Source organism: Cheilinus undulatus, linkage group 7 (genome assembly GCF_018320785.1).
Source record: "Cheilinus undulatus linkage group 7, ASM1832078v1, whole genome shotgun sequence".
NCBI lineage: Eukaryota > Metazoa > Chordata > Actinopteri > Labriformes > Labridae > Cheilinus > Cheilinus undulatus.
In genome coordinates, this window is record NC_054871.1 from 40,502,567 (window position 1) to 40,528,669 (window position 26,103).

Here is a 26,103-nt window from a genome sequence, read left to right on the forward strand (position 1 = left end):
AAGTTCAAGTCTGTTTACCATTTACCCCATTTACCATAGGCCACTGTAACAAGCAGCAGCTGGACACTTAACATAGTGTCTCTTACTTTCTCAGTGATGAAAATTATACACCACTTTGCCTTTAAATGTCTCTTTTCACTTTGAAAGAATCAGACAACTCAAACCTTGTCATGTCAAGCGTTTCACTTCTTTACAGTTCCCTTTAGCTATTTTCTACTTTGCTATCCACAGCAAGTTCTTTTTTTCCTTGGTTTTAAAATGTTTGATCTACCAGAACTTCCTTGTTTTCTTTAAAAATAAAAGCAGGGACAGCACACAGACAGGACAAATAACAAAGAAAAAGCACAAAAAAGAACCAGCAGTTCCTGAGAAAGTCTAATCTTTAACCTTTTTTGGTCACAGATAAAGCAACGTAACTTAAACTCCTTAAAAGTGGAAGTGCTGTCACATTAATTCGATCTTAGGGAGTCATTTTGTACATACACTCCTGCATATTTCTTGATGCATAATAGTTTTACAGTGTATTAACATGAACTTAGAAGCTGTCTCCTAAATCTAAGCCATGGTTTCCGACCACACTGGTGCACTGCAACACTCATTTCAATAGTAAATCTGGAATTTAGCATCATAAATTACATGTGACTTTATTTGAGTCAAATACTCAATTAAATCTGTGTTTTGAAACAAAGTGATGGAAATTTAAATGTGATTTTTTTTTGCGTAAACTATTTAAATTCGGCATTTGGTTGCAATTAACATTAACAACAGCCCTGTTGTTTTATTTTATTATTAAACTTTTATTAGGTCAGGCTATTTTGCTTAAGATCAGAGAGTTTTGTAGAAATGGTTGTCAGTGTCACCACTCAACTAAAGATTTCTGGTTCACACACACACTCAGCAATGGATGTAAAGGAAATGCTTTTTTAAAATTAATCAACTAAACTATAAATGTAAGAAAGGTCAATTAAAGATTTACAATTGCATGTAAATTTAATGAGGAAATTTGTTTTTGTTTTGAATTAAAGCACAAACCTCAACTGATGTCAGAATAAGTTTACTTAAATCTTAAGACAGCCACAAACGTCCTTTTTCAATTAAAAACATATTTTTTACAAAATGTTTCAACAGTTAGTGAGCTGCTGAAGCTTTGGGAACACACATCTGCTGGGCAGAAACAAAGAGACAGTCATTTGGGGATGCATTGGATGCTGCCATGGAATCTGTGTCTGTGTGGCGAGAGACTAGAAGGTGTAGAGCAGTCCACCTACCTCTGCAGTGTAATCCATCGATATGCTGACTGCAAGGCTGAGATCAACCACAGACTTAGTCTTGCGCACAGAGCAGTGGGTTCTGTGAGCAAGACAGTGTTGCATTCCCAGTTTCTGATCATGTGGACAAAAGTCAGGGTCTTTCGTTCCCTGGTCTTTCTGGTCTGGCTATACCCTTGTGAGGCCTGGACGTTGACTCATGTCCTGAGGCGCCAAAGACTCATTTGTGACAATTTGTCTTTGGCGCATGTATCTTTTGCTCAGGAGAGCAGGGATGGGAAGGGTCGGCTGTCTGATACAGGAGCTCCTACGGGCACCTAGTGTGCTTTCCCAGACCTGATCTAGCTCATTGCATACTAGGTGCCCTGGACCCAGTGGGCCGGTCCAGACACTGGGAGCGAATGCGTGCATTGTGAAGGGGGCAGCTGGGAGGATAACTTGAGAGATGGGGCAGGGGCCTGGTGCAGGCCTGGAGGATGTCCATCAAGAGGCCAGAGCAGTACAGGAAGTGGTGAACCAGCATATACCCCCACACCTGACCTGATCTAGTGAGTTGCTAGCATGATCTCGATATTTACCTTAAAAGCAAATGATTTCAATTCAAACAGCAAGTGACTGGATGCTTGGTCATAAACATGATTATCAGAGGAGTAATCACCTTTGCACCTTGCTCTCTACTTTGCACCTGATGACTCTTGTGCCTCATACATCCTGTATAGCAGCGCCTACAGTAAAGATTGTTTGAACAAAGCTCCTGGAGTGCTTTTATGGCGTGATTGTTTGTTAAGGAGTGATTAAAGTGAGCCATGCATGAACACATTTTGCTACACACTGTCTAAGACATCGATTATATATTTTAAGGTTTTAACATCCAAGATGAATATAAAGTTTTTCAGTTCTTGATCACTGTTGATCACTACCAGCTTTATTTAAACTCCCAGCTTTGTTGTTTTGTATAGCTGCCCAACAAACAGACTATCAGTAAGAGTGTTTTGAGAGTACTTTCCTGGTTTAACTTGCATTCAATGACACTGATTATTGGTTACATCAGTCACTTAATCTGGTCTCATTCTACTTTGCAGTTCTTAATTTCAAGATGTTGGCATCCTCAGATTGGGAGAGATTGTATGTTTTCAGGACAAGAAGTCCAAATGAATCTTGTCAACAAATTAAGGCCTGATTAACAAGAGCAATTACAGCGAGGATCTCACTGAGCTGAGGAGAATCAAGCTAAAGTGGAGGAGATTATCTCTCTTATTAAGGAGAATCACTTTAAGGGTTTGATTACTTTCTGTTTTTGTGTTTAACTCCTGATTACTCTGCAACAGGATGCTTATAAACAGCTGGTGTGAGTTTAAGGGTTCGATTTGAACACAGAGACTCTGAAAATGTGCAGCGCATGGAAAATGCTGCTTAAACTGTGTCAACATTGATGGAACAAAATTTTTTGAGTGTTTACAAGATTTTGCAGGTTGATTTCTATTTAGATGCAGAAGTAATATTTTGGATTTATATTGGACTTAATGTGATTTCTGCTGAGCAGCATATTTGGTTTTGTATTATTTCAGTGTGAGCTCAGTTTCTCTAAAATTTGGGATTTTCCATTAAAACCCTCTGAGCCCTGTGCTATTTTTTGTAACCATTGTGACTTGCCTGGACTTGTGGTCTTAAAAAGCCAGTCAAACATCAACTAGGGGCGGACTGGGACAACAGTTCAGGCCAGGAATTTGATACCATCCCAGGCCACCACTACCCGATTAACGCGAAACACCAAGAGTGAGTTAGGTTGGGCGCCTACTGATGTAAGGGTGTAAAATAATAAAACAAAGGCTCTGCATGTGCCCACACACAGCTTTTTCTTTCTTTTCCCTACAAAATAAATGTTTCTGTTGTGTTGCAGTAACCCGGCCACAGTAGCCTGTGAACTTCTGCGAAATAAAGTTGCAGCGAAACTGACTAACGTCCCACCATCTGCGTAATGAGGGAACTTACAGTGGAACTATGGGTGCGGGAGGAGGGGGGCAGGGGCGCAACTTGGTGTGTGTCTGCCTTCACTCTGCAGTAGAGAGCCTCAGAAAAAGAGAGGATGGAGTGTGTTTGTGCCCTACGTTGCTGCTCAATCTGTGTGAGCTTCATTGAGGCAGATACCCTGAGCCGCATGATGGATTGTTTATTAAAAAAATCATGTGGACCCAATCCGAACCTTTGGTCCCGACTCCCGGCAATCGCTGAGCAGGCCAGTTTGGCGCCCAGGCCACCGGGAAATGTCACGGTGCTCTCAATGGCCAGTCCATCACTGACATCAACCCTGTGGTTTACATTCAAGCTCTAAACCTCCTGTTTTCAGGACAACCTGGACTTTGAGAGTATGTGTGCTGCAGTAATGTCACTCAAATTTTAAAAATGTTATGGGACTATAAAGACAAAAGAAAAACCAAAACAGAAACAAAACAAAGATTTTTATGTGTTATATACAGTGAACAGTATTGACTAAGACTTATTGTTTGCACAAACGCGTTCTCCCATCTCTTGTGGACCAAAAAGTTAAAAAATAATCATTCTGTGACAAAAAGTCTTCAAAAATATTCACATTTTTACAAAAAATCCCTTGTGCTTGTTGGAATTTGCTTGATTTAAGTCATTTTTTTAAATCAGTTCCTGTCTGCAGTGACACAGAGGGACACATCACAGCCTTACTGTGTCTTTTTCTCTCTATTATGAGCCATTCAAGCGCTCTCCTCCAGTTTCAAAGTGTTTACACATGCCCTGTATGGCAAAGCATGACGTGATGATGAAATAGTCTGCCATTGGTTGTCATGGCCCCTCACGATGCATTGTGGGAAATTGATATTGTGGCTAAGGCTAAAGCTAGAGGTAGGAATGGTCAAAATGGATTATAAAGTGGATAAAAAAATGTTTAATATTGGAGTTTGTGATGTGAATTTAATCTTTAAAGACTCTGGAAAGTCAATCAAGGTCCAGGTTTGCTAGAAAATACTGTAAGAGCTACGAGGGTGTGGATTAGAACAACATGACCGAGGGTTTTCAGAGGAAAAAATTAAGTGTGTAAGTGCCATTGTATCAAAGAATACTGAGATAGACTACCTGGCTTCTTGTAAGCCGATGGCTGGTGTGTGAACGTGTGCTGCAAAGCTGAATGTTTGAAAGAGCCGCAGCCTGCTGCTGAAGTTACATAGTGCTGAAAGCAGATAACTGGGGCACTCTGTTGTAACTGGATGGACTCAACACTTCCTACTAAGAGTTACCGTCTGTCAGATCATCTTTAAAACCACCATTTTAAGTTGGAAATATACAGTACTCAACAAATTTATTAGATAACCACTTAAAGTAAGGTTTATGCCACAGCTGCCCTAAATTAACAGCATTGGTAATTACCAAAATCATTTTTTATGTTTCTGCAATAGTTAATACACCAATATGTAGAAGCTCTTTAACTGAAATGATATTTTTAACACTAAAATATAATTATTATTGTTATCCATGAATTTTCAAATTTGCTGATTTAAGAAAAAACTGAAAAAATAGTAAAGCACTTTATTATTTCTTGATTAATATGTCAAATTATAGTTATTTATTTGCATTCCTGAACAGAAAAATGAGTTTTAGTGCTTGAATGTTATGCTTGATTCATTTCTGACTTCTCAGAGAAGCCCAGTGAGCCAGCTCAAATTTGGTTAGAAAAAGGTGAATTCAGTTTGAAATCCCTCATTCCTGTTCAAAATGGTAAAACGTGGAGAGCTCACTGAAAATGAAGGAGTTCGCATTAAAGCCCTTCATGATGCTGGATGGTTTGAGACAAATATGACAGGTGGTCTAATAAATTTGTTAAGCACTGTACATATTGTGTTCTTTTCATATTGAACCTGCTCAGTTTGGCTCAGATGATCAGTTTTAGTGAAACTTTAAGGTCTTTGACTATATATAAAGGCTTCTGTAAGGAGTTTTAACCTGCTTGTGAAACAGTCTGAAATGAATACTTGTGTCTCTCTGAGCTACCAGAACAAACAAGCACGTCAGCAACAAGAACATCATTTCTTATTTTAAATGCTTGTGGGTAAATGTCAGACAGAGTGAGTTACAGCATGCTGCAAAAAAAGCCTTTGTCGACATTTACACAAAAAAAAATGTACAGTGAGTGATACAGTTCTACCTTTATTACCTGTTCTACCTTTGGCTGATTCCCTTACTTTAATGGTGATTTTGCCTACATGCTGGTTGACAGCATTGAATAGATATGACCTCGGTGAAGGAAGCTCCCTTTGCCTGCATTTATTGTTTCCTTTTCCTATACAAAGAAATCAACTACACAGGTGTTATGATGCCAAGACTGTAAATTTCAGTTAAATATGGACTGGGTGTCCCAAAACATTGGATAAATATGCCTCTAGTAGATTATTGGTTCTTTCTAACAACAAACATGATTTCTTTAGTCATGTTATGTGTCATATTTGTGTTAAAAAGTAAATCAGACAGCTCCAAAACATTGGCAACAGCCACGTAGGATGACCATTTTTTGGTTTTCAGCAACTTTTTTTTTTTTTTTTTTTTTCATTTCTTGCATGTTCTTTGTTTTTCCCAAGTGATGAAGTAAATCTACTTTAAAGTGCATGGATATCAGAGGATGTGGGACTTTTGAGAGGCATGAACATGTGCTAAGAGGCCAAAAGTATAAATGTATGCTTTCTGACTCCAGTGATCAGAAACAGCTCACATTACCAGAATAATTGCTCTGTGTCATCCTTTTAAACTCTTTGGTGATGAATGCAATTCTGACTCCCCTCCTCTGTTGCACTTTGTTTGGTAAATGATTGTTCATCTACACTTTCGTGACCAGTAAACATCAGTAATCTTTAACATTGTTCTAATGACAGTGGAGTGATTGTGTGCCAGAAGTGACATTTTACTCTGTGCCCCTATCATTTAGGATCAGATGCCACTAACTGATTAATCTGAGATTAGGCAGGAGCTGGAGGCTAATGGGACACTTTAGTCAAAGTGACTGATACACTTGCTTGGCATGCAGCGACAGATGCCAGCCTCTAAAGACACTCAAATTACTGAAGCATGTTGTCGGCAAAACACAGAGCCATTAATGATGTGCCAAAACACATAAACAGACAGCGCATAATTCAGATTAGAATGACAACAAGATGGATGTCAGAGGACGGAGTTTGTGTTACAACTTCAAATATGGGTTTACTCTTTGGGGACAACAAGTTACAAAGCAATAAAAGATGATGTATTTATCACAATCACTGGAAATTTAAGAGGCTTCCTCTAATAACGTTTAATCATTTAGATCAATTTTCCTTCTTGCACTAATGGTTTATATCTGATTCACCCTGAGGTATTGAACGTCCTTTGTTAGTGTAACATTCTATTTATGTAAATAAATTGTATTATTGTAAATTTTTAAACTTAGTTCTGTGGCTACTTGAGAAATGAGTGCAGTGGGTGATTTTCATGTTGTGTTCTGGCCACCTCTAGACAGGGCACAACAATCAGACTTGTTTTTGCTTTTTTTTTTGTTTGTTTGTTTGTTTGTTTGTTTTTTTTACTCAAAAACTTTAAATAATGGCAGCAAATCTCTTAAATATAAGGCATTTTCTTTGGTCATGAAAACTAATGAATAAAAATAAATACCAAAATATAATTAAAAATAGCATTGGTGTAACTGTACTAACTGTTATGAAGATGTTGCTGTGTGATGAGCACTTGTTTATAATGGATGTCTGAAGAGTGTGTGTCCTTTTCCAGCAGCACTGCGTGGGTGTGAAGATGCTGTAAAAGTGATGACAGAACTCCTGTTAATGATGTTATCAAACAGCAAACCTGTAATAAGGACTCGCACTCATTTATACTCACAAGCCACGGTGACATACATGGCACCGCTTTATGGTTGACTCTAGAGTAGGGGTGTAGATCACTTGTTTCATAACGATATGCAATTTAATTGCATGAAATGTAGTTTTTAAATTGAGCGCCCCTGGTTGCCTTTAAACTAGAAACATAAAAATGGACGTTTGTGCTAAAACATTTTGATTTTATAACAGCAAACAGTTTAAATACCAGTGTTTTTGTTTCTTTAGGTACTCCGACCATTTCAAAGCACCACTATGTGCTTTTACCTCTATATGTGTCTTTTTTTGCAGGCAATGATTTTAGCAATGCTGTAGGAAAATGTCTGCCAACATTGATCCTTTTTGGAGTTGCCAGTTTGAAAAATTGGACTTTTCCTCATAAAACAGGTGTAATATACTCATTTTCTGGTCTGTTGTTATCAACTTTAAACCTGAACTAGCTAATATCCCAGCTACAGTCATCTGCAGGCTTCTGTTTCACAATACAAATTCACAAAGGAAAATATTTTGTGTTTTTGTTGTATTACTCAATACCAGTAGCAGCTACAGTGAGTCACACAGTCTGGAAGAAACTTTAGAGTGTTACTGTTCTTAAGCCACCTTGTTTGCACCTGTGCTCCAAATGGTTCAAACACAGCATTCAGTTTAATCGGGTTATTCCTGGTTAGGCCTTTTTGACTAATGCTCCCCAGAATCCTCAGGGGCTTCTTAAAGCCTTTTTTACTGGTTTGTAAAAACAGAGAATTTTTATTCTGGATTTGTTCACACCCTTCATCATAAAGCACTGCCTTTTTACCAATTCTGTGAGTTTCAAGAAGCTTTCCAGTCCCTCGTTGGTTCATTAGATAAAAATGTTTATGATTTTATTTCGACTAAAACTATGGGGAAAAAAAGCTGCCAGAATTAGCTCTGCAGTGAAACAGGCTTGACATTGTTGCTCAATCTAAAAATAGATAATATTTATGGACTATCTGTATCTGTTTAAAAGCACATGAAATATTACTTCACCAGTCTGATGATAGTTTTGGATTTTATTCTCATATTTATGATGACTTAGGGTTGTATTTATGGGAATATGTCTGATAAATTTTGGGAAGAATTAACGGTATTAATAAAAAATGGATACCTCACAGTCCTTAAAAATTCCAATTAAAACATATTTATATTCAACAGTGAAAAGTTGAATATAAATATATAAATACATGAAAAAACATATTTTTATGTTTGTTTTATTTTCCTATTTAATGAAGTTTTCATCCTGTGCTCCTTTATATCAGTACAATTGCTTCTTTATTGTTAAACTAATTAATGTGTTTTTGGATGACATGTCATAGTTGAAGATATTAGGATGTTAAATCAGAGCTTGATTAAGTAATAGCTCTTTTTATAATCTTATGTCACTCCAGCTGTGAGTCACTGGCGTCAGCAGCAGTAATGATCCACCATCCCTCTTTGAAAGAGCCACACTAACAGAGCAGCTCTTCTCAGACTTCTGGCACACTGTACGTGTGCATACTTCATGAGGCTCATTGGCAGGATTAATTGCTAACAGGTCTCCTGTGGTCCAGGAGCAATTACCTACTGACCCAGATCACTGTGCTGGCTCGAAGTCTGACTTCTGATGGAGACACACCCGGGACTGAGTCTTCACATCACCCCACACTCTCCCCTCCATCCACCCTAACATCCAGGAACTCTATCATTTTGTAAGAATGATGGGTTATTTAATAATGACGAGGTAACTTTGCTCCGTGTGAGTTATGTTCAGCATTTGAAGAAATTCAGTGTCATTCTGGTTTTACCTCCTGAGTTGGGGTTGATCTTTGTGATGCTCTCTTTGCAGGAGTTCATGTAGTTATTATCTTTAGAGAACGTAATTTTTCTTTAAAGATGCACCGTTGTGAAAGTTAGGATAAAATGAAATCACAATTTAGTCGATCGCTGGTACCAGTTTTTTTTTTCATTACTTCTTTTAGTGCAAGACTCCCAACAAAGCCATTATTTTCTCCTGTGTTTGACCATGAAAACAAATCAGAGCTTGTATAACAGGTGATGTCTCTTCTTTGACTCAGCAGTTAGCAGAACCAGATGCTTGAGAAGTCTGGAGATTACAGACAAAACTAGACCCACAGACATGGTAGACAATGTGTGACCTCTTCACTGATAGTGATTCCCAAAGTGGGGGACACGACACACTCAAGGGGGGGTAAATGAGATGCTGTCCAAAACTCTAACAAAAACTTCAAATTATTTTAAACATAGAATGTTTTTAAGGCTGTTGTGATCTTTTGCGTTGTTGTGTTGGGAAAGTCCCAGTGAAAAGTCCTGTCTCTGGTGCTGCTATTTTGGAGGTTCCAGGCTGAAAAATTTGGGAACTTGTGCTCTATGACGCACTACGTGGTAGTAGTAGGCCTTAAACCGGTATCAATACCATCATGGGTAAAATTTCTGCAAAGGAATGGATTTTGGCAACATCGTCATCAGCAGTTTAAAAGCATGAATTATTCCATAGTGGACATCAGAGCCCCATCATCACCTGTTCCACCAGGTAACAGGCCAAACATCACCTGTTTGTCCCAATGTAATTAACGTGACGCACAGCAATGAGGTAAATGTGTGATCTTTCAATTCAATTCAATTTATGTAATTTATTGAAGGATAGCCCCTTGAGATGCAGCATCTTGTTTTCAAGGGGGTCCGAACACAGAAACATAGAACAATACAAACCACAATACATGACAAACACAATCAAACAAAAACTGGCAAATACAGACAGCTCTCCCACTTCCCCAGCCCCTCCACCCCATCCCCAGCTCCCAGATACATACATACGTATACACACATGTACATACATGTACATACATACAGATATACACTGTTCATATATCTTCCTCTCCAAGTTGAATGTGTGTAATAACAGCGACATACAGCAAGGCTGCTTGCACTGATGAGCGTCTCTGTCAGTCTGTTTGGGGTTTAACACAACCTGTGAGCTGCAATGGATCAACACAGTTTGACTTTAGCCTAGCACTGTAGTGATTAGGGTTGTCCCGATCAGCATTTTTGGCCTCCGATCCCGATCCAGTTTTTTAATATTTAATATCTACCAAGTCCTGATCCGATACTCATAATTACCTAGATTAGAGTTTCAGTTGTTACTACTAGATATCTCAAACGTATTCCATTTAACTCCGTAAAGCCAATATTGTTGTAATAAAACAGAAAATCACATTTCTGCTCAGAATGGTGTAATAGCTCTGTTTCACTTTTATTATCTGTCAAAAAATAAATTTACATATTCACTAAGTGCAGTGTTTAGTATTCAGTCAGACAATCAAAATCCACAAGTGGTCAGCTGAATGACCTGAGCAGTCAAAAGTGAACTCATATAACCTCAGTTTCACTAGAGTCAATAGTTACAATAACATATGAATTCAATAAATGAATTTTAAATATTATAATTCCACTTAAAAGTTAACTTGGCTCTATTAGTCACAACAAAAAACTGAACTCAAAAATGAATTAAAAACATCCTAACTCCGCTTTAAAGTGGTGTAAACAGTTTAACTTAAATAGGATCAAAAACATATGAATCATACAGATTCAAAAGAACAATCCTTATCAAAATGTAGCAGCTTGAGCTGAGACATGAACCAAAACATTAACAGTATAATAAAACTAGGGGTGCACCGATTGCAATTTTCTGGCCAATCACCGGTTCTGATTTTGGCCCATACCGATTTTTTTTTATAACTGACAGCATACACTTTCAATGTTCCAATCTTATTTTATTGAATAACATTGAACAATACCCGTGAAACAATACAAACTTGTTGTTTTAACTGCACATGAGGTAGTTCTCTCAAATATAAATGAAAAGTTTAAAACATTGCTGTCCAAACTACTAAATTATATCAGTTCCTTTAGTCTTTCATTTTTCACATTTTAGTAGGTAGAGGCATATGAAACCGATCTTATCCACCAATCTTATTTACAAGGATCGGCCGATTGCCAACCTCCTAAAATTAAGGAAATCGGCGCCAATACCGATTTTGGCCGATCAATCGGTGCACCCCTAAATAAAACCCAAATATCAAATACAAGCACTCTTTTTATTTCAGTGCAATTACTAAAGTGTAACTAGATCTGCTACACTACTTCCCCTCCATCACTTTTATTTCTTTACCCTCTGTTACTTTGAAATGAAACTGGCCTACATGTGACACTGTGCGCTTTAACTCGAAGGTGGAGGACTCAATCCAGTGTGCAGTGAGACTCAGCAGTGACATGGGGCAAACATCTGAGCTCCAAATGTCTGTAGTGAAGCTACACGGCAGTGAAGTTGCTTTTTAAATTCTCTAGTATGCTGTAGCGTACTTTGTTGTACAGCTTCGGTAAAGCAGTGTCAGTAATGTAATGTTGAGACGGCAGGGCATAGCATGGGTCTAAAAGCGCAAGAAGACGCTAAAAGCCCAAATTCTCCACCACAGAGATGGGCTGGTTGTCCAGCGCGATGAATTTGACCACTTCTTCTGTTATCTTTTTTGCTTTGTCGCTCTCTTAAAGGTATTTGTCTTTCCTCTTAAAGTCCAGCGGTTGTTGCTTCAGTGAAGCCGACTGTTGCTCTTGTAAAGTCAACATATTCCACCGCATGTTTTGATTGGAGATGACGGATCAAATTTGTAGAGTTAATCGCAGCTCTGCTGCTACCACCTGGTGAAACGGTCGTGTTACAGATGCTGCAAGTGGCCGGTGGACTGTTTTCGCTCTCACGTTTTAAGCATTTCCACACCCCTGACATTTTAACACATGAAAGATAATGCTACTGCAGCTTTGTTGTGTTACTGCCGTGTTTATGGCCTGTCATTAATTGTGCTCCATTTACGGCAACTTACGTGAATGATTGGCTGGGCTGATCAGATCAAATTGCCGATCACTGATCAATTAAAAATGCTTAGTATCGGTTCCGATCCGATACATGTGATCAGGATTGGGACATATGCATAAATGCTTTATCTACTTTAATGTTGTAATACCCCAATATAATACTGTTTGTGCAAAGGGCAAAATGAATAAATAAGTACAGTGATTTGAGGCCATACTTCTCAGCCCGACTTTACAGAATCAAACAGATTGATTTTCAGGGCCGCTAGATTGAACTTTAATTGCACCTGGCGTGACATTGAGATATTTCTGTTCCTGTCTCCAAAGTTACTAGTTAGAATATAAAAAGATGGTAACACACTGAAAAGGATGCTTTACTGGAAGTTTCTTCACAGCCTGCTTCCCCAAAAGCTAAGAAATTTTGCTTTAATGTTCCGTGTGATGATTTATTCTTTGTCCAACTGACCATTAACACTGGAAAATGGTTAATATAAGAGCTATTTTCTACCAACTTTTTGGTAGCACATAACCATCCTTGACATTCTTTTCAGAATTCATGACATTATGTCAAGACAGCCCAAAACATAGAGCGGGTTCACCGATGTCTTTTGGTTCTTTGACTCTTGGCTCCTCCATTGCCTTAAATTTCTCGGGCAAGATGTGAGACCTCAAACTGCTCTCACAGGCTGTGCCTTTGGCTGAAGTTTATGTGTAAATGAGTGTTATGATATATCAAGAATAGCAGAGTGGTTTCCTGTATTGATGCTTCTGTGGATGTCTACGTGAAAGGGATGAATAGGATGTAAGGTAAAGCAATGTAAGTGATCAGAAGTTCATTTAAAGTAGAAAGTGTTGAGTTGACATTTGCTGTTGAATAGCCTTCATCACCTCATGACTTCTCTCTCCTTCATCATTTTGTCTGTGTTGCTCATACTGATTGAATTTAATTGGATTGATATGAGGCTATAGAGACAGTCAAACAAATTTTAAAAGCCAAGGTTTAATAAATATAGATGCTTCTGTAAAGAGCACTAATACTGTAAGAATCCAAGCATTGTTAATACAAGTCTAAAGAGGTGCAGAGGACTTCTACACACTGTTGGGTTGTCACAGCATGAAGAGTAAAGCCTCTTTGTGTTTTGCATTTACTATCATTGTTCTCGTGTTATATCTGAATACATTAGAGGTTAAAGGTTGTGATTTGGCTTTAAGTGACTTGCCCCAGAATCTGCTTCATTAAAGGATTATCCAATTGTACAGGATGTGGCGTGCGCTGTGGATCATGTATAGTGCAGCCACTCTAAGCACAGACGCTGCATGTAATCTATACATTGCCTGCTTGTTATTTGAGCTCCCATCATGCTTTTTTAGGTTGCAGACTGGGTAAAAGGGACCTTACGTGTCAGGTTTGAGGTCACTTGTGTTAATATCAGACAGATTCAGTACATTAAAGTGCTGCTAATCTCTTAAATCCTTCCACTCGCCAAACTTTCATTTGTTAGAGGGGCACAAAATTAGTAGGAAGCAATCAAAACAAGCTCTGGATTTGTTTTGCCATCTTTTAGGGATTGCATTTGTTTTAATGCATTTGCTAAATGCTCTTTTAGTAAATACTATAAGCATTGAGAAGCATGCTCCGGGCATTTTTCTTTCACTTATGTAACTCTATCTTCATCAAACACACATATTAAGTTGTGGTTTTGTTACATGCTATTATGAGACAATAATATTCATTTACAGTAACATTTTCTGCTATAAAAAGGGCAGATGATTGCTTTTGCTCATAAAAACTTTGAGTGAGGTGTATGATTTCTAACAAATTATCTTTGTTTTCAAGTCCATCAGGAGATAAAAATCACACAATGATTTCTCAGATCTTTCTGCTGCTGCTTTCCTGGGTTTCTTTAAAAATTAAGTCCTTGCTTTGGTTGTCAGTGTTTTTTTAGAATATTGAGGGACATTTATTTAAAATAAACCTAACATGACCCAAATTAAACATGAAGCTTTTTTTTTTACACTTGACACGTTAATTTAAAGTCTATCTTATAATTTATGAAGAATTTCTTATTACCACAAAAGAAGAGAAATCACTCAGTCTATTAGGGCTGGACGATATGGCCTAAAATTTATACTGTGATATATTTTTGCCATACTGCAATACACGATATATATCGCAAGATCTTGAAATGTCCTCTGAGAAGCTGTATAATTCAGCCCTAAGTGACACCAGTTTGGTGATTAAAATAGACTGTTATGTTGGATTTTTCTTTTAAAATGTATGCAGAAGGAGTAAAATTTAGCACACTGTTTTATTTTGAAAAAGATTTCATTCAAGCTTCTACTGATAAATAAGAAAGATACATGTCGTGAAACATTCTGACTTTTATAGGGCATGAAAACTTCTGAAATGTTTTCTGTGTTATGTTTACTGTTGCTGATGATAAAATGATTATTTTCCTCATTAAGGGTGCAGCAAACCTGCACTAAACTCACCAATCCTGCATGCAGCCGAAGGACAAACCCCTGCAGTCTAGTCCACCATTCAGGCTCACAGCTTTAATTACATTAGTCTGTTATCTGTGCTGATGTACGCTGGACCAGTTTCTGACAAGTTCATGACATGAGAACGTCTTCAGACCTTATTCAAGAAACTCTCCTGTGTGATCATGGGGGAAAAAAGCTGGTTTGGAGGCACAGACTTTTTAACTCTTCATTGTCGGTGTTTTGAACTGTTAGGCTGAGATAAGTCTCCGTTGTTGTGGAGAAGTGAAACACATTTGTCCGCTGCTTGGCCGTTTTCTGTCTGACATGTACGGCTCAAACAGGGAGTTTTCAGCAAAATGTTCACACCCAAGCAAATCACATATTCTGGGTGGAGTGTCTTTATGAGATGTTTAAATCCTGGCCTTTCAACGACACTGGGGTCATGTCTTTACCGATGTGTTGTGTTACTGATGCCGTTATCTCGGCATCATCTTGCAGCATATTTTAATGATTACCACGTTTAGTTTGACCTCTTCCTGTCTAAATCTGAACCACTGCCAGGTGACAGATCCAGCGCTGTTTCTTGTTGTCAAACTCTGAACGCTGCTAACTCACCGCCAACTCACCGTGCCGCTCTGTTTACTTCCTTTACGCCCCTGCTTTTCCTCTGCTGATGTAAAAATGGGCATGCACGGAGGAGTGCTTCCTGGATGGGCGGGGTAGTGAGCGCTCTGCTGGAAGAGAGATACGTTCAGGGACAATGGGAGAAGCAAAACTTCAGCAAGAAATGCACGCTGACAGCTCAAAACTGCTACATAATTTATACCTAATGTTGTAATCATCAAGATTAAAACAAAAAGTCTTTAAATATTTCAGGAAAAACAAACAAAAATGAGGGAAGTAGGATTTTTATAAACTTTAAAAAATAACACTTAAATATTTAGATGTTCTGTAGAGCACAACATCTTTGTTGCAAAAAAACATTTAAACTGGTATTTTGACACATTTCAGGTTAAAGAAATATTGCAGCCGCTGCAATTTGAAAATTGCATTAGGCCATGTTGTGATTTCATCTAAATCCTGAATAATTGCCCAGCCCATATATTAAAGAAGATAGGCACGGGATGAACCTGAGGCTCAATGACCTTGACCTTTGACCTCAAACACCTGATTATTTCCCTGTGAGTCAGCATGGACATTTGTGCAAATTTCCCACTACAATTTTTAAAAATATTCGTTCACAAACAATAGATGAACATGAGGCCTGATGACTGTGACTTTTGAACTTTGACCTCCAAACTCTAATTTGTTCTTCCTTGAGTTGGACTGGACATTGCTGGGAAGTTTAACAAATATCTCTGTAAGTCTTTTGTGCATCTTGCGCCTGTAACCAAGTTATGAACATGAGGCCCAATTACCTTGACCTCTAACAACCCCCCCACCCCCCAAAAAGAAGAAGAAAAAAATAAACAAAAGAAAATCATTCCAGCTTTTCCTTGTGTCTGTCAGGACATTTGTGCTAAAAAAAACAAAACAAAAAAAACTCAAAGCCTTTTTGAGATATTCCATTCACAAACAAGGGATGTACACGCAGCCTGATGATCTTGACCTTTGACGTATGCCCTTTCATCCTTGGGTTAGAGTGGACATCGGTGAGAAATTTAAAGAAAATCCCTCAAAGAATTTGAAAAGACAAAAATGTATGCCTGAGCATAAAAAGACACCAACCATGTCATTCTGATGCCACAACCTTATGTGCACAGTGAGGCTATTTTATCTATACTACAGCAACTTTCATCTTGTGCCCATTTTAATGCCGACCACACAGTTCCACAATCTGAGCTGGACTACTTTTCTATTGTTGGATGTGACCTTACACAGCTGCACTCAATTAACCACGCTCCTCCTGCAGACAGGGCATGTATTTACATCAGATTAAATGTGTTAAATAGGTTTTTCATAAAGATCTGCTGTCAAACCGCAGACCCTCTGAAACGTTCAGGTCTATTTCTCTGACGGTCAAATAAAATGAGCCCATTTCTTTCAATGCCAAACCCATTATGATAACTTAGGTTAAATAATTTCCAGCCTTTAAGAGCAGGAGAAAAACACACAATGAGCTAAATACTCTAATTATCAAAGCCATTTAACATTCAGATGGAGTCATTTGCTATCAAACACAAGAGATCATCCAAGTACATTAGACCATTAAAACATTTCTAAAGACCCACAATCTGTCAAAGAAATGTAATTTAGGCCCTGAAAAGGTCTTTATTTGCAGGTTATGATGGACGGCTTCAGAGAGACTAAAAACAAGTGAACATGCGTCATGCTCTTTTTTTCTAATGCTCATCTTCGTCTTCTTGCACTTGGACCCAGTGCCCCTCAGCTCTGTGGGTCCATTTCCTCTGTGGACACATGCTTTCTAAGTGCTCCTACAATGGACGCCTTGATTGGGCCTTAATGTTTACAACCTGAAAAGGCAGTCCAGAGGAATGAAAAATACATATCCCTGAAAACACCTTGGCCTTTTACCTGAGCTTTATGGTGTATTTATAACCACTTCTTTACAGTGCGGCAGCAAAGTGAAAGGCATGTTGGAATTAAATTAGAGCATGTTACCTTTTTCTGAACCAGGTACATTACAGAAGCACCAAGCTTACAGGAATGTGCCTGAGGGCAGACTAGAGTGCAGGAAATACCCTTGATAGGAAGCATGTGGCTCATTTGATTTATACCTGACCTGCAAACCATTCATGAGAGCTTCACCTGGACCGGGAGCTCTCAGAGGATGAAGGCAGAAGAGTGGCGGGAAAGACCCTGCATGAATGTTTGATTCATGTAAGTTAAACATCAAAAGAAAGGGGCATTTTCATTGTAAAAATATTAATGATAATGTTCAGAACAAGAAGCACTTGACCCAGATAGCATCTATAAAATTAGAGTTTGGCCCATGAAGCAAAGAGCAGATATTTTAAAAAATGTAATTTGGGGACGTCACGGCAGTTGTGCTCACATCATCATGGTAAAAACAAAAAGCAGAAGCAAATCGAGATAAAGATGGAGAAAAGCAGTATTTCTCACCCTCTCAGGATGTTCCCAGGCATCTATTTCCCCATTTAGCTAACTGCTCATTTAAACTGTGTTTAAATGACTAATCTAAAGAGGAGAAAATACTTCCTGACAGGGTTACTGTGTCAGCGGTTCTGCTGTGAGCCTGGCACACACTGTAGAGCGTGGCTAACATTAGCAGCTAGCTCTGCCAGCTTTTGTTCTTCTTTTGCAGATTAATATCGTGCTTTGATAAGTGGCCTCTTTCCACTTTGGTTGAGTAGTTAAACGTGAGTTCAACCCTCGACAGCCTACATATCACCTTATTTCAATTTTCTACTTAAACTGTCACACCGCGCTGTTCCTACATGCTAACTGCTAAGCTTCTCATATTTACATCGAGAGAGCTCTGACAGGAAGGCAGCAGTCATTAACTCATCAACCCTTTCTATCCATCCATGCATGTTCTTCCGCTTATCCAGGGTAAGGTCACAGTGGCAGCAGGCTAAACAAGTCAGCCTAGACAACCCTAGCCCCAGTAATGTTTTCCAGTTCCTCCTGAGGGATTCCAAGGTGCTCACAGACCAGATGGGATATATAATCCCTCCAGCAAGTTCTGGGTCTGCCCTGGGGTCTCCTCCCAGTTGGTCCTACCTGGAACACTTACACAGGTCAGTTGAGGTGGCCTGGGCATCCTGATCAGAACCACCTCAACTGGCTCCCCTAACCCTAACCCTTTCGATGCGAAGGAGCAGCGGCTCTACTTCAAGATCCCTCCAGATGTTGACGCTCTCTGACCGGTCTTTATGGCTGTTCCAGCTCAGCTAACTCTTCATCACAACGGCGCAGCGCCTGCAGAACTGCTGATGCTGCACCAATCCACTTGTCAATGTCACAGTCCGTTCTACCCTTGCTTACAACCTTTTCTAACAGCATTCAAAGGTCCTGTGACAAAAGTGCTGGGACGTAACTCAGCGTCTGCCTTAGACGTCTAATGGTGTAGTGACAGCAGCAGTGTCACCTGCAGCTCGAGTAAGAAGACTCACAGACTCCCCTGCACAGACCTCATTTCTCTGACTTCTGATGATGATATCAGGCAGACTTTGATGCACAACTGCCATGGAAATGAGATAACCCGTAATTTTGGCTAAAGCAGTTGCATGATGTGCACCAGGTCTTGCTTTGTGACTATTGCGCATGTGCACACAGCCATTGTGATAGACATATTTTAATTAGCCCCACTTCTAACACAATGAAAATGAGTTGCACTAGCCCAGCCTTAGTTCACCATCAGTATACAAAGAGAGGGAAGTGATGAAAGGGTTCTGGATGAAAAAGAAAGTATACAAAGTTTTAAAACCACCAGGATGTTAGTTATTGCAGTCTGATTTTTTTTATTAGAATCTGCAGCCGCAGTAGCATATGTGACCTAAAAGGTTCTTGGTGACTGATTGCTATAGTAAGAAATTCTTCTCAGACTCATTTTTTATTCAGATTGGAGTACAAAGATATTACTAACATGTTAAGGTTTTATGAAACAGGTTGGTACAATATCACAACTGCATACCAAGTAAGTTTTGGGTTTTGCTAGCAAATACTCACAGTGGTTTTAAAAAGGGCTTTTTATTTAATTATGGTGGTTCTGTGGCTGCAGAAAGTCCTAAAGAAAACTTCTTTGCTATTTGTGAAATAAATAGGGTTGCCGAAAATAATATTTTGGCTCAGTGTATCAACCTGGGGTGCATAAAGTTATGAATAAAATATCCAGACTGCATGGCGATGTTGCACACTTCTAGTAGAGGGAAAGAAAAGCAAAAAGGAAGTGAGGCATATTTTTCCTTTACACTTAATAATCTTTGTTACTTTGTTACTTTTTCAGTTAACTTTGTTTGGGTAGATTGCAGAAGAGTTCTTGTGTACACAGCTGAAGTTTGGCCTTGGTGGTGGGACTCACTGGAGGAGGCTGATGAGAGTTTAACTGGAGAATGGACTTCTTTATCTGGTTTCAATCTTGGGTGAAAAACAAATCTTAAAAGTAACAGATGAGCTGAGAAAGTATTTGGATAGCATTCACCCATACCTGCACCAGATAAAAACGTAGCTGTCCACATCTTTCAGTCAAAGTCAGATATGGGCTCATTCGGCCTACACCTTGACACTGATGATGACTATACAGATGCTCTTAACTGACTTCAAACACTGATCAAATAATGATTTCTTTAGATTAATTTTATATGATCAGATAATCTGTACATCTATTATACCGTCACATAGTGTACTAACTGAACTAAAAGTTGGTTTGATATGCTTTGTTTCCCTTACATTTATGTTTTCATCAACCGTTCAAGTTTATTAACAGCTGCAGAAATATAATCACCAATGATTGATGTGATGATGGCACGATCAACCATTGAGAGCTCATAACAAAGAGAGTGAATGAGCTGTAATGTTAATGTGAAAACAGTGAACAACACAAAGCCACCAATAGCCCAACAGATGCAAAGACTCAAACAAGTCTAAACAATCTACACCCAGTACCCCATAAAGAAAAGACATGAAAATTAGAAAATGTAAATATCTCAATGACTGATTTAGCCGTTGCTGAAGGGCAGCTAACTAGGACTTTAGTGTTTCTTGGGACCATGATTCCTCATCAAGCCGAGCGTGGCAACTGAGCCTGCCTCTCACCCATATCCTCACCAGAGACACAGGTGATGATGTCAAACTCAGTCAATCATGTGGTAGTTCAATATAGCATGACATAAATTTTTTTACTTTCATCAATTATATTTACAAACCAAACATAATGCTTATATTATTAATTTATGAAGATTATCTTTTACAAAACAAAACTCCAAAAACCCACTGAGACATCCCATAGGCTCACTGCAGAGGGAACCCATGATGCTAACCTCTGGGTTTTGCCTATCATGCCATCACTGCACCAGTGTTAATTTTGACAGCTAGACTGCTTTAGTCTGGTTTTGTTGATTAAAAATTTTGGTCTACTTTTAGTCCATATAAAGTCCTCACATTTTAGTCCAAACTTTAAGTCCAAGCATTTATTCTCTTTCCTAAATCTGGTAACAAAACATAGTTGTGTGTTTTATGCACCCTGTGAAATCTGGAGTCCTTGCTTTCTACAGCTGAAAGGCAGAAGAGCCTCTCAGAGCCCAAAACTAAATTACATTTCAGTTTTGTTTCCGACATCTTGACGATAACTAAACTTAGTTTTAGTCAGTAATAAGCAGCAAGAAAACAGACGAGCAGCATCTGTCTGCATCTATTATGGCCTGCCTCTGCATCGATGCAAAATCATCCACATCCACATCACGATGCATCCTGGGAAGTACTTTTTTAACACCACTACTCTCCACTGATCGGTTCTTATGGCAGAGTGGCTAGACGGAAGTCTCTCAGTGCAAAACACATGAAAGCCTGCTTGGAGTTTGCAAAATCTCTACATGAAAGCCATGCACGCCTCTTAAAATGATTAGAAGGGTGCATCAAAATTCACCTCGAAATTATCTGCATTTTCTTGCCATTTATTCATGTCGTCCTTGATGTGCATAGGCTTTAAGATCAAGACTAGAATAAAAAATAGCTGTCAAAATGAACACTGTTAAATGTTAGTATTGGCAGAAAATTTAATCTCTGCCAATACTAATATTTAACTTTTTTTAGCTAAACCTGCCAACACTGATATGCTGATAATGCTGTGCATCCTAAAGAAAAGCAAAACTTCTTTTGACTTAAGTCTTTTTCATTTATGTGTTTTCATTTAAATAGATAAGAAAACTGATTAAGGTCATAAACCAGGTTAAGTTTGGAAAAAAAGGCAGATTTTATTTGAAGGCCATATTACACAGCCCAACAGCAGGCCTTGATTTGGCTTTTTATATCCTGAAATTTATTTATATATTTATTTATTTTTTGGAGTTTTTAAGTGAGTGTGACTAAAATTATGAGTAAAAGTGGTTATTTTTTGCCCAGAGGCACTTAAATTTGGACTTTTGCTGTGCCTTTACATTTTATTTATTAATTGTAGGGCAAAGTGCACATTAATGAACATGGACATCTAAATTTGCCAGATTGCAGCCACTTGGGTGATATTTTTTAAAACATGGTAAAATGCAAACTCTCCATTCTGTTTCTGAGAAAGTAAAAATGTACATATTGTTACCTTTATTTTAAAGGGTAACAGGTTTATTGAGTGATTTTTTTTGGGCCAATGAAAAAACTCTATTGTAGATAGTATGAGAGCCTGGTTATGAACCATTTCTTCATGGTATCTTGTCCACGGCATCCCTTCTCTCTGTGCCCATTTTCACGGCTGCTCGCTGTTGTTGGGAAAGAGCGCTTCAGTTTCAACTCAGAACACTACTTCAAGCTATAGTTGTTCCTTAACATTAGCACAGCGCAAAGAAACTAACGTGAAGTTTAGAAAACACTCAGTTGTCAGTTGCATGTTCTCAAAACATTTTTTTTATACTTGGGGAAAAAAAAAGTGTGCAGGAGGCCTGGATAACAATCCCAAACCAGCGCCCACCAGTAATTATGATGTGGGTACAAAGGGAATTTTGCCATTCTAGAGGGAGAAGGGGAGTGTAGGTGTATTAATTCCTATTCCTTCCTGCTTCCTCGACTTGGAAGTTCAGATTTAGAAAAATAGACCCCCCCTCCCTCAAAAGAAAAGAAAAAACAACTGTCACATTGACTGACGCCGATCGTATGGAGCATCTGTGTTCCCACCTCTGTTCCCCATAGTATAAGCCACACAGAGCCAATGTGCGAAACTGACAATGTCAATTTATCAGAACAAAAGAATTCCTCAGCAAGAGGAATACACATCTTTGGGCCCTGGAGACAAAAAATCATTCCACCCCCACCCTTACCTGTATCTAAACAGAATGTAGGACATTCACAACACCAGAAATAGAAAATTCACTCACAATTATCATTTTTGAATGTATCCCCTGCAGTCAAAAGTTAGGATTTCACTTTAAGAGTTAGAGCTGCACTTTAATGCCAACTTTATGAAAGTAAACAATCGAATAAGAAAGACGAACTGAACAACCAAACAGCTGCCTCTGCAGCCAGGATCGGACAATTATAGTCAGATCCGCTCCTAAATGATTGCACCTTTTTAAAGCCAATTTCTCATTTCTGGTGCTCTAATTTTCAGGCTGTTTAATAATTTTCTTTCTCTTTTCAGGTGTCAGAGATCCTGAAGTCCCCGCCATCACGTAGAGTTCATATTTGGGTAAGTGCTCGACCTAAATTTCCCTTCTTTCACGGCATTCAGACACTGTATAATCACAGATAGAGCGACCTCCATAAACACCGCTTCACTTTCTGCCTGTGTGACTTTATACGTTTCATTTTATTTGCTTAATTTGATCTATTTTTTTTTGTTTATATGGTGCAAAATCACACAACATATTTGGCTTACATGGCTTTACAGCCTGTCTGGCTTTGTTTTAGACTCACTCCTTGAAACACATTTAATTCTTTCTTCCTTCTAATAATAGATATTTTTATTGAAAGCATTGACCATTTTTGCTATATTTCTAACATCACCCATACAATATAGTCTAGATTGTTGAAAAAACACCAGATGTTTTGAACAACATTGAATTTCTTTATTCAACTTCTTGCTTTAATTATCTGTGTCTCAGAAAATAAAAAAAACAGTCTTAAATTAAGGAAAATCCACCGAATACTGCGCTAAAACAGTCAGAGTTCACACACACTTTACGAGGGTGTAAAGCCTCAGTACAGTCAGACTATGTTGGCGGTGAGCAGGATTAAAAAGCTTGACAAAAGGATGTCCTATTTATTTAAACTAAACGTACCTGCATCTGACAAAACTAGCTCTGTAAATGTCTTGTTTGTGTAAATACTAACAAGTTTAAGAATATTAAACTTCAATATTTTATAATATTTTAATATTAATACTTTTATACATTGCTTTAAGCTTTCCATAAAATATAAAAGCCTCTTTATTTTGCATAATTTAATCAAATACTTTTAGTAATTTTTGCATCTAGATTTTGGCAGGGAGACAGATTTCTATTTTAATCTGTTGTTTATTTAATATATACCACACATGTAAAGCTAGTTGTCATGTAATCGTGAATCAATTTCCTTAGTAAGTCATTGACATCTCTGTTTTAGCATCCATGTTTTTTAAGATTCCTCTGCCTGCATCACAGAAAATTTCCATAGTGCAGTAACCTGCACTGATCATGTACAGTACACATCCTCATGATTCATGATTGAATTACACTGTTAAACCTGATCAGGAGAAAAACAAAATAACACATGAATTAAGCAACACCCACGCTCTTTTCAGGCAGATTTCTGCAGCTCCACAGAAATGAGGCTCCCTCCACCATAATGAACTTAAGGCCATGGGCCTAGCTGCTAAATCTGATGAGTAATGAGTAATAATTTTGATCATATGTGTGGAGAATTGTTTCAAATACAAGTATACCTCAAGAAAAAATAGCTTTTTATGGCATAACCCAAAAATCATCATGCATGTCATGCAGATATTGCAATACCAACAGGGGCGTCATGCAAGCATAAAGTCTGGTGGGCTAATTAGAGCAGGGGTCATCAACAGCGTTTGTACAAGGCCCAGATTTCGTCTTGCGCTTTGTGGGTTAAACTTTCAGATTAACTAAAGTAAAATGAATATTTTGCTCCAATTACCAATTTATTGTATTTGTATTGAAACATTTTAGCTGCATTTTTCTAGGACTGCCATGTTGGCCATCACTAGGTTTGATCTGCTGCATCGTATTTGATGAAAAAAACAAAAAAAAAAGAAAGAAAGAAAGAAAGAAACATGTTTTTCATTTGATTCTCAGGTGGGAAAATCACACTCTCCAAGAGTATGGAGTGAAGTTGACACAGAAAACTGTAGATTTAATCAGGACTAGACTGATATGTGCATGTTGATTAGCATCATATTTACTTACAATAACTGACTGGTGGATTTCTGCAGAAAACAGCTGTATAAACTTAAAGACAAAAGATACCCTGAAAACCGCAACATCTTTTTTTACCTTCTGAATTAATTATCTTTTGGGGGCCAGATGGGAGCTTAGGAGGGCCTGATATATACAAATTGGATTTGTTTTCAAACAGCAGTAAACACACAGCGATTCAGATGTGGTGTATTATTGTCACAGTAGCTATATGTGCAGATAATAGCTCCAAAAATTAATTAGCACCATTAGGAGATAATGATATTTGAGACAATTTTCCTGGCCAAGGTATCGGCTGTACATATCGGAAGAATATACTAAGAATATACAAATGAGTTTTGCAGTGTAAATCAGAATTCACAAACCTATCTCAGTTGTTTTTTGGAGTTTGGTTTGACTACAAAAAAAAATCAACTTTCTAATGTAATTGATTTTATACATAGATTTTTTTTCAAAAGTCTGGATTCAGCAAAATGAAAATCTATATTTTCTCTGCTGCAGTTGGGTCTGGAGCGGCTAATCTTGAGAACTGTGAGAATTCCCGATGAGTCGGGCTGATTTTAAGGCCAGGAGGGCTGATGTACGGTGGCAGGAGTGTTCATTGTTTGAGTTGCGTTTCCTGTCTCTGTCTCTTTCTCTCTCTTTCTCTTGCTTAGTCAGGCGGGGATGGCTGTCCACGTCTGTCTGACTGGAAACACTACCATTACACTGGTGTGTTCTTTGTCACTGGTTAATCCCTCCGACCCAAGACGGTCAGATAAACCGAGAGAAAGATGAATAATCACTAAAGCAAAGTTGGTGAAAAGGTTAGACTAGAAAGCTTTAGAAGCTTATGAAGCCTGATACGCATATGTATTTTGTTATTTCAAGCTCACAGCTCAATGCACCAGGTGGAGATGACACAGGTAATGCAGCAGAGCCAGATGCACGACACGAAACATACAACCACTGTCCAAGTCTATAGTCGATAGAACAACATATACAGATAAGCTCTTTGCAAGTAGTGGCTCTGTTTGAATAAGAACAAAGTGTCAAACATCACCTCTGCAGCAGCAGCAGCCCCAAGAAACAGCTTGCTTCTGACTGAGTGAGGAAGAGCAGTTGAGAGAGGGCAGGTAGGATTCAGTCAATGTTACTGTGACAAAGAGTACGGTATAGACATGTTCAAACAAAATGTGCTCAGAAATAAACCCTAATTAATCAGGAATATGTAAATAAAAATTACTTGACTTACAAATGACTGGAAGTATTTATTTTTTGGTTTTATGGTGGAAGACTTTTAAAACTAAAAAGACTTGTGGCATAGTAGGTCATTACAATGGAATAGTCAGAATCCTGAAATAAAAACGTAGGTTTTTATTCTTCTTTTGATAGTGGAAGCTGGCTTTCACTGACTAAAGAAACAAATCTTAAATTTTTAACTTGATTTTTGTGGCAGTAATAGTGCCAGGCCCCAGTATTGAACCCGGTAGATTTATTGCCTCTTAGTAACACACAAGGCAACACTGTCCTACAGCGTGTGAACAACTGAACATGATA

At 38.3% G+C, this 26,103-nt stretch overlaps 1 protein-coding gene across 4 annotated transcripts in view; it reads left to right on the top strand.

Annotated features, from left to right (window-relative positions):
- The window catches only part of LOC121512653 (LIM domain containing preferred translocation partner in lipoma), a 340,478-nt gene that overhangs the window by 19,452 nt on the left and 294,923 nt on the right, over positions 1-26,103 (top strand). For all 4 annotated transcript variants that reach the window (XM_041792030.1, XM_041792029.1, XM_041792032.1 and 1 more), the window contains one exon: positions 22,785-22,832. The gene's annotated coding sequence lies outside the window, so the exon portion shown is untranslated. The remainder of the gene's footprint in view (positions 1-22,784; positions 22,833-26,103) is intronic.